General features: G+C 37.9%; 1 long non-coding RNA gene across 1 annotated transcript; it reads right to left on the bottom strand.

Annotated features, from left to right (window-relative positions):
• Positions 1-1,022: 1,022 nt before the first annotated feature.
• LOC126924033 (uncharacterized) lies at positions 1,023-7,656 on the bottom strand. The gene is made up of 2 exons (XR_007713383.1): positions 4,612-7,656; positions 1,023-1,421 (listed from the first exon to the last, which is right to left on the bottom strand). It is a non-coding gene; the product is annotated as an uncharacterized LOC126924033 (long non-coding RNA).
• Between the last annotated feature and the right edge of the window lie 8,159 nt (positions 7,657-15,815).

The following is a 15,815-nucleotide window of genomic DNA, read 5'->3' as shown; positions in this document are numbered from 1 at the left end:
ACGACAAATAAAACCGGTAAAAATTGCCAACCACTTTCTTCCTCTCGCTTTCCATCGTCTCGTTCTTCAATTTCCACGTCTTATTGTTCGACTCGTTATATTTTACCTGGTAATACGACGAATAATTCTCGATTGCCAGCAACGACGTCTTGCAACTAAATTGCTACGTCCATTAGGCATCGTTTCGGGATCCTAGATCGCGGAAGAACAATGATCCTCGTGCAGGAAGTTCGAGGGAGGCACGAGTGGCACGATCGTAAAGCTAAAAGAAGATCGTTGCTTGACAAGACCGTTAGCGTGACAGGTGAAACTCTGAGCCACAGCGTCGTAAAATCGCGCCGGGAGAGAGTAAAACGTTCCCGTGGATTATAAATGAGGTTTCGCCTCGCTTTCTCAGCCCTCTAACGCGTGTTTGTCCTCGTCGACTCGCGACTGTCAGCCAGTTAGGCATCGGCAACTTGCTTAATCGATAATTACAAACGATCGTTGATTACTCTGATAATCGATCGTTGTGTGCAGGTGTTGGAATACCGCAGCCAATCGCGCGTCTCTAATGTACACAGTGAGGCAAGATTCGTCGTGTAATCGAAGCGAGCAAGATTCTTATGGTACGAAATAAAACGAAGTTATATGAAAGGCTTGGTTCTTGAGAAAATCGCGTCTGAAAATTTGTCAAGTACACGCTACCGCTCATAAGCGTCCGGATATCAGGTCGATTTGCATAATAGCAACGGTATGTATAGTTGATTAAATTGTATCAAAGGGTAGAAATTAATGATGAATCGAGGACTTCTTGTAAACGAGAACAGGTTTTAACAGTCTTCCTAACAGCTTAGAAGATCCTTCTGCTCTAAGCTGTCTTATTCTTTTTTTTTATTTCTTAACCCTTAGAGTGCTATGGGCGCATATAGGCGTCTGGCGAAAGCTATCGGTGTGGACTAAGGACATATATATGCGTTTTCTGTAAGTGCCCGGCATGGACTAAGGACGCATGTATGCGTTTTTCAATTTTTCCGAACACCTACGCAGAAGTAATACTATTACGTTTGTGTGAGATAAATATAAATGCATTCCTTAGTAACGGCAGTAAACAAATGCCAATAATGCCTCGTTATAACAGCTGTCTACCTGTTTCGCGGACAGTCGCATCTAATTATCAAGAAGAAAATGTGTTGTTTGTGTGAAAAATAAGGGAATGCAGAAAATGCGATGTCGGATTATGTATCGATAATTGTTTTGAAATTTTGCACACACAACTGAATTATTAACTTGTGTTATATTTACTAAATTTAGTTTTCTAGTTTATTGTTTTCTAGTATATTATCCAAATTCTAGTTAACTGTAAATTTCAATGTTTATAATAAATAATTAATACTAAAAAATAACGCTCTTGAATCATTTAATCTCGTGCAAAAGAATTACTATAACTTATTACGACTTGTGCTTTGAATAGTCAATCAATAGAGTTCAGTCTAACGAAAAAGTATTCCATCCACAGCGATCGTCAGCGCTAGCTGCGCGCCGTCCGTACGGACCGCATAGGCCGCGAGTATTCAGCACTCAAAGGGTTAAAGACGAAGAAATGTATACACTGTACTTGATACGCGAAAATATAGAAAATATTGGAAATATCTGTTGTAGTATTTAATAAGTAAAACCCAGCATTGCGTAGATGCAATTTTTAAAAAGGTACATTAAAGCTTTTTACATTTCAATCTCGATCTTATCTTAGCAAACAGAAGGTAGGTTTGTTTATATGAAATTGTAGCGAGAAATCATCATCAATAGGATTCTTTTCACATTTTGTTCAAGCTGAAGACACGTTTCTTTGATGTTAGAAGAATCAACAGGGTTAGAAAGAACCTAAAGAATGGAGCAGTTATTTCCACAGAAATATGAATTTGCATGAAAATCCACGATTTAAATAGATTAATTTAAATTCACTATCAAGATATTTTACTTACATTCCATATGAGATGAGTATTCAGCACTCAAAGGGTTAATATTCACAATTTGTCCATTTTGGACATTAGGTCGAATTTTTTAGCAGTTTAACATGTAGGTGGCTACCCCCAGCGGGGTACCATCCTCGCATTTGCTAGGGTATATCCTTTGTGAGGTCTGCTAGGTGCTTCCTTTTTAGCCTTCTGTAGCTGACTTATAACTCGAAAATTGAATGTACAGATTCAACCCCCGAAGTGGCGACACACGCTCATGAATCAGCCGGTATAACACAATTAAAAGTTGGCAAATGATAATATGGAACAGTGTTTAATTAATATTTCCTTAATTAGGAATTATACACACGTGCTAAAGGGAAATGTCGCTTAATTAAACAGGACGTTTTCTCATTAGTGTCCTAATAGGGGAAAGCGAAAAAGCTGCTCAAAATAAAACAGCGCTGAATTTGCAAAATACTAAAAATGAAACAACCGATCTAAAGAAACAAAGAGGCGTCCGAATGAGAGGATATGGTAAAAGTTTGTATTTTAAATGAGGCATTCTGCAAGGAAATTCGGACAGTTGGATGTTTGTTTGAGCTTAATTACCGGCAAATGAATTTCTCGATAATTCTTCCTACGTATTAAAATATTAATTCGTTGTCAGTCATCTTGTCGTCGACGTTTCTAATCGCATAAATCGTTTACAGCGAGATGAAAGATACGATTAATGGCCTAAATGCAGCGGATAATAACTCGCATAGTAAGACACCGCAGCACGTAAGCTACTTATGCAGCTTTTACACTGTTTTCTATCTGGTTATACTGCAGACTGTCTACGTACAATCGTTCAGCTTGAAGGAAAGAGAGGATACAAAATCACTGTATTTTAATCTACATTTACTGCCTATTTTCTTATATCCCCGTGTTTATTATATCAAAATAAATGGGAACTGTAATTTGAATAAGTTTAAAGTCTAAAGAGAAAGAAACCAGACTAACGTAATCGCTGTACGCACCTCCTGGCGATTTGCTATTACCGGGAAATCCAAGTTGGTAATTCTTGCCAGACTGTCATTGCATCAGTCGTAAAATTATCATGTGTACTGCAAGATTCGATTCGCGTTGACGCCAAACGAGCCGCTGACAGGCCAAAGCCGCTTTAACTCCGCTTTGTGAAACTTTTGGAATTTTAATAAAATTGAAGTTAAAATAATTATTCCCGAACCAAACCTTTCGATTGGTGCGTGCCTTATGAATTTTACCGATTTTCTCCACTTTTTCTTTCGCCCGGTTAACCGATTTTGCGAAAAAAAGCAGTCCAAATAACAAAACGAAACTGCATTAAAAGGAACAATAGCGTAATCCAGCTCCTTTTGCGTTAGAAAATTTGACAGGTGCATACCGTTTCCTTCTCGACATGGCTCTTTCTCGGAAGCCTCAAACAGCGTTAGACGAAGCAGCGTTAAAATCTTAAGCTGCAAAGCGTGGCCATATGAATAGACGCATAAAACATTTTTCATTCATCGAGCTGACGTTTCAGCAGTTAAGATTGTCAGGAAAACTCTTCTTTGTATCGGCACAAAAGACCAAGAAAAAAAAAGCTCGAGTAAAGGCTGGATTTCAAAAGTCTCCCATAGCAGTTTAATCGAAGCAAAGGATCTGCCCGAAACTTGCACTGCTGCAAATTCATTCGTGTACGCATTACAGTCGACATTATTTCCCATCGTCGGTACAAGCACGTCTGATGTTTAAAAGCGCAAGTGCACTTAAGTTTGTGTCTGAAACGCTTTATCTTTATGGCTGTTAAATGAAGAGAGCAGGAACAGCAGGATGTACGGACAAAGGGATCGGAATATGCCCTTTTGTAGCATTCCACCATGCATAGTTTCATATTTGTCTTTGTTCGTACTGCAATTTCTGGGTAAAAATCACTTGAGAGGACGTCGGGTAACAGAAGAATTTATCGGTTCCATCGAAATCAATTAAATGAAGGAGCGACGTGTCGTAGGAAAAGTTAGATCAATATTCATATTCGATATTCCGATAAATTTTCCAATACTCTCATAGATCTATGCGTTAAATTTTTATTGCCAAACGTAGATCGATGTAATATTTCATTTATTTGTTGCACGTACTTATTTGCTAGCAATTAACCCTTTGAGTGCTATGGGCGCATATACGCGTCTGGCGAAATCGGTGTGGACTAAGGACACATATATTCGTTTTCTGTAAGTGCCCGGCATGGACTAAGGACGCATGTATGGGTTTGTCAATTTTTCCGAACACCTATGCAAAAGTAATACCATTACGTTTGTGTGAGATAAATATAAATGCATTCCTTAGTAACGGCAGTAAACAAATGCCAATAATGCCTCGTTATAACAGCTGTCTACCTGTTTCGCGGACAGTCGCATCTAATTATCAAGAAGGAAATGTGTTGTTTGTGTGAAAAATAAGAGAATGCAGAAAATGCGATGTCGGATTATGTATCGATAATTGTTTTGAAATTTTTCGCACACAACTGAATTATTAACTTGTGTTATATTTACTAAATTTAGTTTCCTAGTTTATTGTTTTCTAGTTTATTGTAAATTTCAATGTTTATAATAAATAATTAATACTAAAAAATAACGCTCTTGAATCATTTAATCTCGTGCAAAAGAATTACTATAACTTATTACGATTTACGCTTTGAATAGTCAATCAACAGAGTTCAGTCTAACGAAAAAGTATTCCGTCCACAGCGATCGTCAGCGTTAGACGCGCGCCGTCCGTACGGACCGCATAGGCCGCGAGTATTCAGCACTCAAAGGGTTAAAAAGTATAGTCACTGTAAGTTCACTTGTTATTTTAGCATAATTTCCACGGACTTTGTCCTCTGATCAAGATTTAGAAGTTTGACCTAAATTGTACCACAGCAGTGCTTAGTCAACGTCTTATGTTTAAATAACTTTCCAGTGCGCCTTTCAACTTTGTTATAGTTATTCTCACTTATATAACTATTATCTTATACATGTAAACAAAAATCGATGATAAAACACGTTTGTATCGGTGCAGTAAATTTGATTATTGAGTTCTTACATTGGCACTTAAGAATAATTATTATTTAAACGTTATTGACATTTCATTAATCCCACAGTGTTTTCTTAATTGTGTCTTAATACTTTGCTAATATTTTTAATACGAAACAAGTTTCCAAAGATTATATTTTCGCTGTTTAATAAAACTTTGTGCGTATATACGCTTCGATCATGTTATATTCGATTATATTTTCCATTCGATTTTATTACAAACACACCATTGCTCGTTTCTCTCGAGATTCGCCCATGTTAATTTTTTCGCGATTATTAGAAACTCAATGAAACACTATAGAGATTAGATTTACAGTTACGTAACGCGGTGTCTTTAAGAAAGGAGAAAACTCTTGAAACACTGTCACTGAAGTTTTTATTTAAAAATTTCCCAATGTAAAATTTAACACCAGACTTTCTATATTCACCTCCGCTACCTGCATAGTTGCAATTTCCAGAAACTTTTTGCACTCCCGGAATGTTCTCTATCTACCTATTACCTACTCGAATTCAGGGAACGGTAAATTAAAGAATAGAAAGTAGATATTACAGCTCCTTGAAACAATTGATTATTCTTAGAAGCGAGTTTTATAAATTGCTGCACTTCTCAGAAGCAACTTTTCAATGTTTGAACACCATAGACATCTCGATATTTATATTTATATCATTATAACAAACAGCTATTTGTATATGCACGCCATAGGAATAAATTTATCTACGATTATTATCACTCTTGAAGCTACACTCGCGGCCTTTTTAGCGATTTCGTTAGTTAAAAATGATTCGACCGAACCGAAAACCTTCAACATTTTCTTCGATCATTCGTAATTCGAAAACTAAAGTACAATGGACGTACCAAGATCTTTACTTGTTTTAGATTCACCAGCTGAAGCGTAGACGTGCATTTATGATTCGTTCTGTGCATTAGAACATCCAGCAATTTAATATGAGAAATGTATTGGCGTCTGTGTACGATACGTACATTTCATTGTAACACTGACATATCACAATTTTCAAAATTCTACGATTATTTTGATCGACTAGCGAAACGACACACACGAGGGAAACAAATCGATCGATTCTGCTGAATGGCAAACCCAAAGTTTCTCAGCTATTAATTACAATAATTCATTTACACAGCTGACTATCTTTCTGCATGCATTAGAACTTGGAAACTTTGATATTCTCGCTGACGAATTATATCGATTGTTTCGCATCGCACTTGCAAGGAAATCTGGCGGTTCGAACTCGGTTAAAAGGTGTTCGGGCAACGAGCCTCGTGAAACTTTCTCCTCTGTTCCTCAAGCTCCTCGGCTACCGATCAAAATAATTTATTCGCATCATCGGCGATCTTCCTGCGTCCATTATTTCGCCTCAACTTAGAAACTAATTAAGCAGAGAAACTACAAGTCGGAGAAACCGATTTACGACAAATTAGAAATTAATTATTTCGCTTTAGCTTGGAAGATCAGGCGATTCGCGGTCGGTCGAAAAACGGATTCGGATAGAAAAGCGAAACTTTACCTGAGTAAAGGGTTCGATGGCACGCAAAACTGGCGGCCGGGCCAGCTGAGATCGGAAAGGTGGCGAGAGAAGAAGAGAAACGATAATGAGAGAAACTCCGAGGTAGAACGAAATTCGAACTATCTTTCGCCGTTGTTCGTGCAGTTCGAAGGAAACGCCCTCTCTGGTCGCAGCAGCAACAAAACGTGGGAAAGAGCGGTACCGGTTAGTTCTCAGAGATAAAGAGTCTCGTTTATAATAGCTGCTGCCCACTGGCCACATTCGCGTCTCTGTTCGTCAGTGTGCGTCGAGCCTTATCGTTTGATTCGCTTCGTTTGCCGAGTTCGCTAGCTGGTAGAGAAAGGCAGGAAATCGCGTCCGTGGTTAGGCTGGTGAACACGTGCGCGCACATACGCCGACATCACTCGCCAACTACACGTAACAGAATTTGTTAGATGCAACCGATTCCATGTTGTAGTTCGCGCGTCGTCGATCTGTGCACGCGACCAGCCGGGAAAGTTGGAGACAACCGACTACTTAAGTAGACTAATCGCCCTCTCGACCTGTTCATTCGATCGCATTGTGGGAGAAAAGTTGCGAGCGCGTTAATTGCAGAGAAATTATCGCACGGCCAGCTTATGGGTAGATTCGTAGCGGCACATGAGTCAGAGGACAATTCGAATCATGTTGTTGTTTTGCCTCCGAGTATCAAGACCGTTAGATTACAAGTAACGTAAGAACAAATAAACTCCGGGCAAAACAATGTCGCAGCTACATGTAACCGTCGAATGAATATGAATTTGAATTTTCCGACTCTCCCCTGACCAGTATAAATAAACGGACATGTACAGTACATATCGAGTATCTAACAGCATTTAGAGTATCTTCGAGTATCTAACGAGCGTCTATCAAGTCACGCGACGAGCATTTACGAGTATTTATTCCGCGATTTTATTTTGCCATTTACACTTCGTACTAACGACTAACGTCTACGTTTGTATATTAATTTATTGTCTTAAATATATTCGACGGTTACAACAACAAGTAATCTCGTCATTAATCCTCGCGGCCTACGTCCTCTTCACACAAACATCTAAATGGTTTCTTTTCGAAACGTAGCAAACGGGGTTAAAGGAACCTTAACACTTAGCCAACCGAACAGGGACAGATCTCCCTTTTTCACTCTAACAACGCGTTCTCCTTCTTTTTTGTTATTATTATCAATTAAGAAAATACCCTCTAGATTAAATCCTTAGATTCTACTAGAACCAACAATATAAAACTATTATAAGCCATGTCATTGTATCATGCCAAATGAAGTTACTGAAAATTATCAATGAGAATTGATTGTAAATATTCTAATAAATAAAAAAAAATTATCAATTATTGTTTAGCTGAAATAGTTGCCAATTAATTAAATCACTTCTTCTACTTTTATAAAGTACGTTATATAATAAAATACAGCAATCCAATGGTGTTAAAATTAATTAAAAGGTTACACTATCAGTTATGGCTAAATAAAGTTATAATCGAACGAAAAAAATATCGTAAAAAGATATTAAAACGCATCGTGAATTTTTAATTTCACGTTCAAGTTGTGTTATTTATTTCTAGTCATCTTTAATGTTTGTAATTTTGCCTATATTTCTTTATATTTTTAATATATACTTTCAATTTGATGTTTTCTATAAACGATATATGAAATCGTTAAATAAAATCACTACCGTAAAATATAATTTACCATTTAAATAATTTTTAGACTTCTTTGTTTTTTAAGTAGTGAATATTAGTCCTCGATATTTGGAAAAATCCGTTGTGCACGCTAATTGTTAAAAAGACACTTGTTCGTTACGGGGAAAGAAGAATTTTCGGCCAGTGTGCACGTTTACGAAATACGAAAGCGTGGCGATGAAGTGGAAGGAAGAAACTAAGGCTGTGCAAAACTACATTTTTATGGAAAACGATGCTTCGTTCAGCAAAACGTTTTTCATTAACAAAATATAACAAGACTCGTTCGTTACGTGTACTATACCGCTTCGTATGACTTTACAATATTTTTATCTCAATAGCTCGAGGACCTATCAATTAAAAATATTGAAAAATGTCAGGTAAGAAGAATTTTGTATTTTAAAAAAGGACGTAAGTCTATTACGTAGTTTCCTCAAGGAGGGGGGGGGGGGGGCTAAGGTTAATTGGTACAAAATAAGGCATGTTTTTGTGAATTATTTGCGACGACACAGTTAAAGCCGCAAATTTTCGCAAAATCTGCTAATTTTCCCTTCAAAGTGTTCCAAAAAAGTGAAAAATTGAAATTTCGAAAAACCCTCCCAGCGTTACCCGGGGAACACTGTTACCTAACGAATGAACTTTGATTTTTTGATTTCAGATGATCCAGCACCAAGTTATGAGCAATTCTACTTTTTTCCCAGACACGTCCGAATAATTGCTGCCATTGCCGTATTTTTTAATATTTCTCCGTGAAAATTTTATACAATATTCTTCGAACGTCATACTTTAATGTACTATTGGTTTTAATAAAGAGATTTTAACTGCGTCGTCACAAATAATTCACAAAAACATGCCTTATTTTTGTACGAATTAACCTTAGCCCCCCCTTAAAAAGGATGTGAACGCCAGTAGAGATTTCCTTGTTTGATAGGATAATTGAGGCAGATGTATGTACGCACATGTTCAAGCATGAAAGACGGTGACACTTATAGCCCAATTTAGGAAACGGATCGTGTAACATAAATCCTATATCGCGTAGGAAACGCTAAAAACCGCATGAATTATCGTGATAACTCCTCCGTCCATATTTTTTGCTTACGATATAACACAAGAGTCAACAACCACCACAACCCACTAGTCACCCAACTATTTGACACGACGGACCAGATCCGCAGACTAAAAAGAAGATAACCTTTAGATCGAATCATTAGACCCAACTAGAATCAACGATATAAACTATTATAAACCATGTCATTGTATCACGCCAAATGAAGTTATTGAAAATTCTCAACGAGAATTGATTGTAAATATTCTAACAAATAAAAAAAAATATTTTCTGCTTACGGTGTTCGTATAAACGACCATTGCAAGGAAGAAAGAATGTTCCTTTTTTGAATGGCACTTGTAGCCTTTATTATTTCCACTCTTCGAGCAACGAGCACGATTTCTTTCCAACACGCTTGATCAAACAGCAATAAAAAAGAATCGAAATTCGTTTGTTACAGTAAAAGAAGAATTTTCGTCCAGTTTGCACGTTTAAGAACGAGAAAAGTGTGACGATGAATTTACTTCTAAGCATCGAATACGGTTTCTGTTGGAGATCCTTAGCAAGCAGAGATGACAAAGAATTGAGATTTGTTTGTTACAGGGAAAAAAGAAATTCCGTTTAGTTTGCAGTGTTTGAGAGCGAGAGACTAGAAAATTATTTGCTCTCAAAAAGAAGAATCTTTGCTCGATTTTGAAATTTGAGAAACTTCCAAATTATTCTTAATTCTAGTAGCTCTAACATATATGTAGTATCTAAATAGTCTAGAGCAAGGACAAAAAGGAGTTTAAGTGATAGTTTATTCGTAAAGGGATATCTCATAACGATGGCTGACAACAATGCAAGAGAAGCAGGTTTGACTGACGAGCAGGTGGCTCAGATGCAAATACCTGAGCTAAAAGACGAACTGAGAAGACAGAAGTTGGGAGTCGAGTGTTAGAATAAGACGTACGAAAATATTGTAATCAGTTTTTGTATTGGGTATTGCTTGTTAAACTAAGACCAAAGTTAACATCAAATAAAACATCCTTTCTTGCCCTTGCTCTAGACTATTTAGATACTACATATATAAAAATATAAGCCATAGTAAATATGACGTTGAAAGTATTCATATGTAAATTGCATTATACAGGGTGGTTGGTAACTGGAGGTACAAGCGGAAAGAGGGTGATTCTACGCGAAAAAAGAAGTCGAAAATATAGAATAAAAATTTTTCGTTTGAGGCTTTGTTTTCGAGAAAATCGACTTTGAATTTTTGCTCAGTACGCGTGCACTTTATCGCGTCTCCTTATAACGCATCTCACTGTAGATCGTTGTCTCGATGGATATTATCGCAGTTTACGTTTGTATTTGCCGTAACGGAAAATTAGGAATACATAATGAAATAATACGAAGTAATCATAAAGTTTATTCTTACAAAAATTGTTGAAAATGTTGCCCATTCTGCCGAACACATACTTCTGCTCTTCTAATTAAATTTCTATGAACACTTTCTAACGCATTCGATCGTTTTAAAGTATGAACGGCTACAATAATCTTTTCTTTCAATTGCTCGCAACTTGCGATTTCTTCAGAATGGACAATTGATTTAATATGGCTTCATAAATAAAAGTCAAACGGAGTTAAGTCAGTTCCAGCGAAAATTCAAAGTCGATTTTCTCGAAAACAAAGCCTCAAACGAAAAATTTTTATTCTATATTTTCGACTTCTTTTTTCGCGTAGAATCACCCCCTTTCCGCTTGTACCACCAGTTACCAACCACCCTGTATATTTTATTTGTCATATTTTATTGTATCGTACAACGACAATCACGATTTTGTAACCAACTACTCGTTACGTCGCTCTCAGAACTTCGCTGAAAAATATTTCAGAGACATTCGTGTCGTCTACAAGGAAGATGAGTACAACAACAACTACAGAAGTCCGTCTAAACAGGTTTTAAAAATGGTTGTGAGAGAAACAGAGGAATTAAAAGCAATATCACCACCACGACATTTACACGAACTTGTTATTCGACTCGAACGACAAAAATTCAGAGACCCCGCAAAACTGCTTTCTCCTATAAACTAGAAATTCACTTTGAATTAGAAATTTACTTTATTAGCGAGCTATGCTAATGCTGACAACCAGAATTGATTTTATCTTCGCATGAGCCGATGTTGCAAAAGTGATGGAACGTCGTTCGAGTGTCAGGAATACCAAGTTCAAGGCCAGGCATTTCTTCGTTCCGTTTCATTGTCTGAGTAACCTTCTTACATAAAAATGAAACTAGTTGAACAACTTATATAAATCTATCTCATACAAATATTAAAATCCTTATCTTTCGTGATATCGTAACGACGATCGATGCTCGAGAAGAATAAAAATAAAGAAAGAAACGGAATACCAAATAACATGCAAGAGTTAAATAGTCTAACAATCGAATAAAACGCTACATTTTATTACAACAATTTTTATTACAACAACCCAAAAAATTATAATCGACGAACGCGTAGAAACAATTAAAATCGAACTCACGATACGCCTATCGAGTAAACAGGATTCTTTGCGTTGGAATTGGCTGCGAGTCGCGTTATATCGAAGAACCGAGCGTAAATAATACGCCGACTTTCAGAAAACAAGCCGGATTAACGGAGTAATGAATTCCCAGCGAATGAAAAGAATCGTGGATTGTCCGTGGCGAGGAAAAAATCGCAGTGCCCTTTAACCACGGATGTCGGCAGCTTTGAGAATGGCGATAAGTTGTCGGGGAATACAAGCCGGTGGTTATCCTCCGTACACCGATTTAACGGCGAATTTGCCCGTGGTTAATAATAGTTGGAGCAAGGAAAGTACTCGAACAGCCTATTGGGTGGCACGGGTCAGGTGCTCGTAGAAAGTGAACCGTATACTTGCAACTGCACAACGAGAATGAGAACGTGAACGCAACCTGTGTCTGGTTGGCTTCATTGGCTATCAAAACGTGTCCCACTATCGTAAGCACCGATTCTACGAGCGACAGGAAACGCTATCGAAGGAAATTCGACGTATCGAACGATAGATACACCGGCGTTCAACCGAGTCACCAGACACTTTCCCACTTTTGGCAAAATCATTTTTACAGCGCGCATTGTATCAGATTGTCCGAAATGTCTCTTTCGTTTTATAAGGAAATAATAGACGCACAATGTTTTTTGTTTTATATTAGTTTATCGAATTATGCACGAACATAATACTAGAAATATAACGAAATGGATCATACCTAATTAAATGTGTGGCGACACTCGACCTCGGAAGTTTCCAACGGTTTCGCGGTACAAAGCGCTTTATCTTAAAAGCGCTATGCCGACAAGCCTTAAGTGTCATCGGTATCCATACGGCTCCTTCGCAGAATTTTCGGGAGACCGTACACGTGGCAGTCGTCGCGGACTTCTACCAAACGCGCGCGATATCGATGGCTAACAAAGAAAAGAATCGGCGTGGCTTTTGAATCAAAGAGATTCAGTCTGCCCCGAGCTGCGAAGTGCAAAGGATTACGCGAAACGAGCGCTCGACTTCCTATAACCTGCGTCAAGCATTGATCGTTACCAAGCGTTGCTAATTGTTATTGGACGTCAGTTGTTACTAAGTTAATAAACGTTTTTTGTCGAAACATCTGAGCATTCCTTCTACACCTATCACGACATACCACTTCAAATGAAATAATATAAAAGAGAAATTATTGTTCATCTACCATCATCTTATGAAACGAAAGAAACTTTTCGGACAACCTAATGCACGCAGCTGTGACAAAAAGTATTTGCATAGCATTGTATTTGTCGAAGTATTCATGATGGATATTTGTGGAGCTTTTACTACCTGGGTATCCAATTATTGTGCGAATTTCTGCCAAAGAATCGATTACGAGAGCAGAATCTGAGCCACTCGAGTGTTGGCATTCGACTTTTCTTCCACGATCACCCAAACACGCACGAAGCTTTTCTTGCACACCTGAATTTGGATCAAAGAGATCAACTTTAATTAAATTTACTAATACAATGGGAGCTTGTTAAGCAGACACCAATTACCTGCGAGTCAACTTGTAGAAGAAAAACGCTTATCCGGATCTAAATGGAGCGAGTATCCGAGCAATAGCACGAGCCCTAATTTATATAATATAATAATTATACAGTGGTAGATTTTAACGACGAAACTCTGCAAGTATATCGTATGCAGCTGAAACTAATAATAAGCAGTACAATATTGGCAGCGGCTGAAAATGGAATTTATTACTCCGAAGATCATTTCTATGTTGCTTGGTTTCGGTAAACGCGTCAGTAATTTTCTCTATCGATTCATTACGCGACCTCGTATTTCGTATTATCGTCAGACAGTTTTAATAAACTTTTAAACGAGCTATGTTCTTACAACATTTTTTCCTTCTTCTTATTTCTATTTTTAATTAAGTCGAAATACTTTTGACGTTACGCAACTTCAACATCCGACGTAAACGCTAGCTTTCCTTCACGATACATTTAATTTCACAGCATGAAATTCCGCATATTTCAATTCCACTAACTTATGGATAAACAATAAAATATCATTGCAAAAAGTCGCGTATGTTATACGTTACATACGTAAATTCCAACTTTGACCAGAATATGTCCGTAGGAACGGAAATACACGTATCGAGCTAATTGTAAGCCGAATCGCGTTTCGTTATCGTTCGAGCTCGTAATTCGTTTTTCATCGACGACGCAAAACGTGACTATCCGCGTCGCACGGCATGCCGCTAGGTACATAATCCCCGATATTACGAGCCTGAATGAGAGTTATTAGTGGACAAACGGTTTCTAAAGCTATCGATCGGCGCAAGTCGCTCGAGTGGAAATCCGAGGCACGTGATTTCCTTTTACAAAGACAGGACACAACGACCGATAGCTGGCGAGTCGATCTTTTGCGTCGATATTCCAGTGACTAATATCTCCTCTAAAAAAGACAGAAAATAGCGATTTCAACGTTAGTTTCTTTAATTTATCTTGGGATTTCCTATTATTTGTACGATAATTTTCCTAACAAATAAATTCATGGAAAGTGAGCAGGTAATTTGTTTCTTCGTAGAGCGGTGCATCAGTCGTGAACTGAAGAACTGACGAGAGACAGAGTTGATCGATTTGGCTCGCTTATCAAGAAGAATTACGCATTTATTACGATTTTCTTACAATAAGATTAAGAATTTCTCTTTTAATTCTCGCGGTTTTCGAGACACGTTCGATCCTGGTAAATTCAAAGATTTCAGTGATTTAAGCAAAGTCCGGTTTTTCTTCGTCGAACTAGAACAGAATCGATACACTACACGGAGTTTGAAGAAGCAACCGCGTTAGCGTGCACGTTGAGCGGGGATCGATGTAATTTTGTTTGAAATGAACCTTTCAACTTAACGAACGAAGTAATTTTCAACGACCTCCGGAAAGAGGCAATAAAAAGCGTTCAACTTTCAAAAAGAAGTATCCACCGAGGAACGTGCAACGAGTTTTCCGCCTGAAAACACTCCACGCTTTCCCACGCCCGAATCGTTCAGCGAATCGCAAAAACCACAGCGAATGCGATTCGATGCGAAATACAGAGGCACAGAACATGTATAAAAACCAAGCAAATACGATATTCGCGTTTGCACCATCCAGGTCTATTCAAACTCATCCAGCCGTACATAAACATAATAAATAATGCAAGATAATTTGATTAACGCTGTTACATTAACTAGCGTTTCATCAAATTTCATTCGAATCAAACGCTTTAATAAAATCGTTCGTCTATCGAAATCCACCGTTAAATTAAATTAAACGATCCGTTTACAAACCGTGCGTTTCCCTCAAATTCATCTGTCATAATCATTACGTATAATTATTGTTATTCAACTGACTGGTTACAATCATCATCGGAGGAATTTTTAGGAAACTGGTGGGAAATTCGAAGGACGTAATACGAAAAATTATATAAAATATTCAAAGAACGATATTTCTTGTAATGTTCATCAAACAAATGTGTATCTACTTTCCATTTCTTTCATTACGTACAGGGAATTTAGAATTCTTAGTCTAATTGTTCGAATGCTTACGAATGCTTTTGCAAGAGCGTGGATGCTTTCTGATTCGGCTAAAGTTCTGTTTGCCAACCGAAAAGTATGAACGCGTACTTTCCAGGCATCGCGTCGCTCGACGTAGCGTCTGTACCTGCCGGAAAAAAAGCAAGCAAGAAGAAGGAGAATGTAACGAGGTCGACAAGAAGGCATCGAAACGAATTCGTAACGCGTGTCATCGCGATTCACAGCTCGTGTGCTCAACGCCTAACCGAGTGCGCGCCATACACGCCGAATAACGAATGAATCATAGGAACTCTCGCCACGGTGTATACACGAAACCGCGGTTCACTTTCTCCTCTCAGACTCGTCCTCAATTACACGAAGCCGAGACCGAGGCCCGGTGTAATTATACGGGTGAGGTGGCACCGAGCAACCTAGTGAATCGCGCATAATTTCTTTCTTCCTCTTTTTTTCTTCCTTTTCTT

Source organism: Bombus affinis, chromosome 2 (genome assembly GCF_024516045.1).
Source record: "Bombus affinis isolate iyBomAffi1 chromosome 2, iyBomAffi1.2, whole genome shotgun sequence".
In the NCBI taxonomy this organism is placed as follows: Eukaryota; Metazoa; Arthropoda; class Insecta; order Hymenoptera; family Apidae; genus Bombus; species Bombus affinis.
This window is presented reverse-complemented; position numbering and strand designations above follow the sequence as displayed.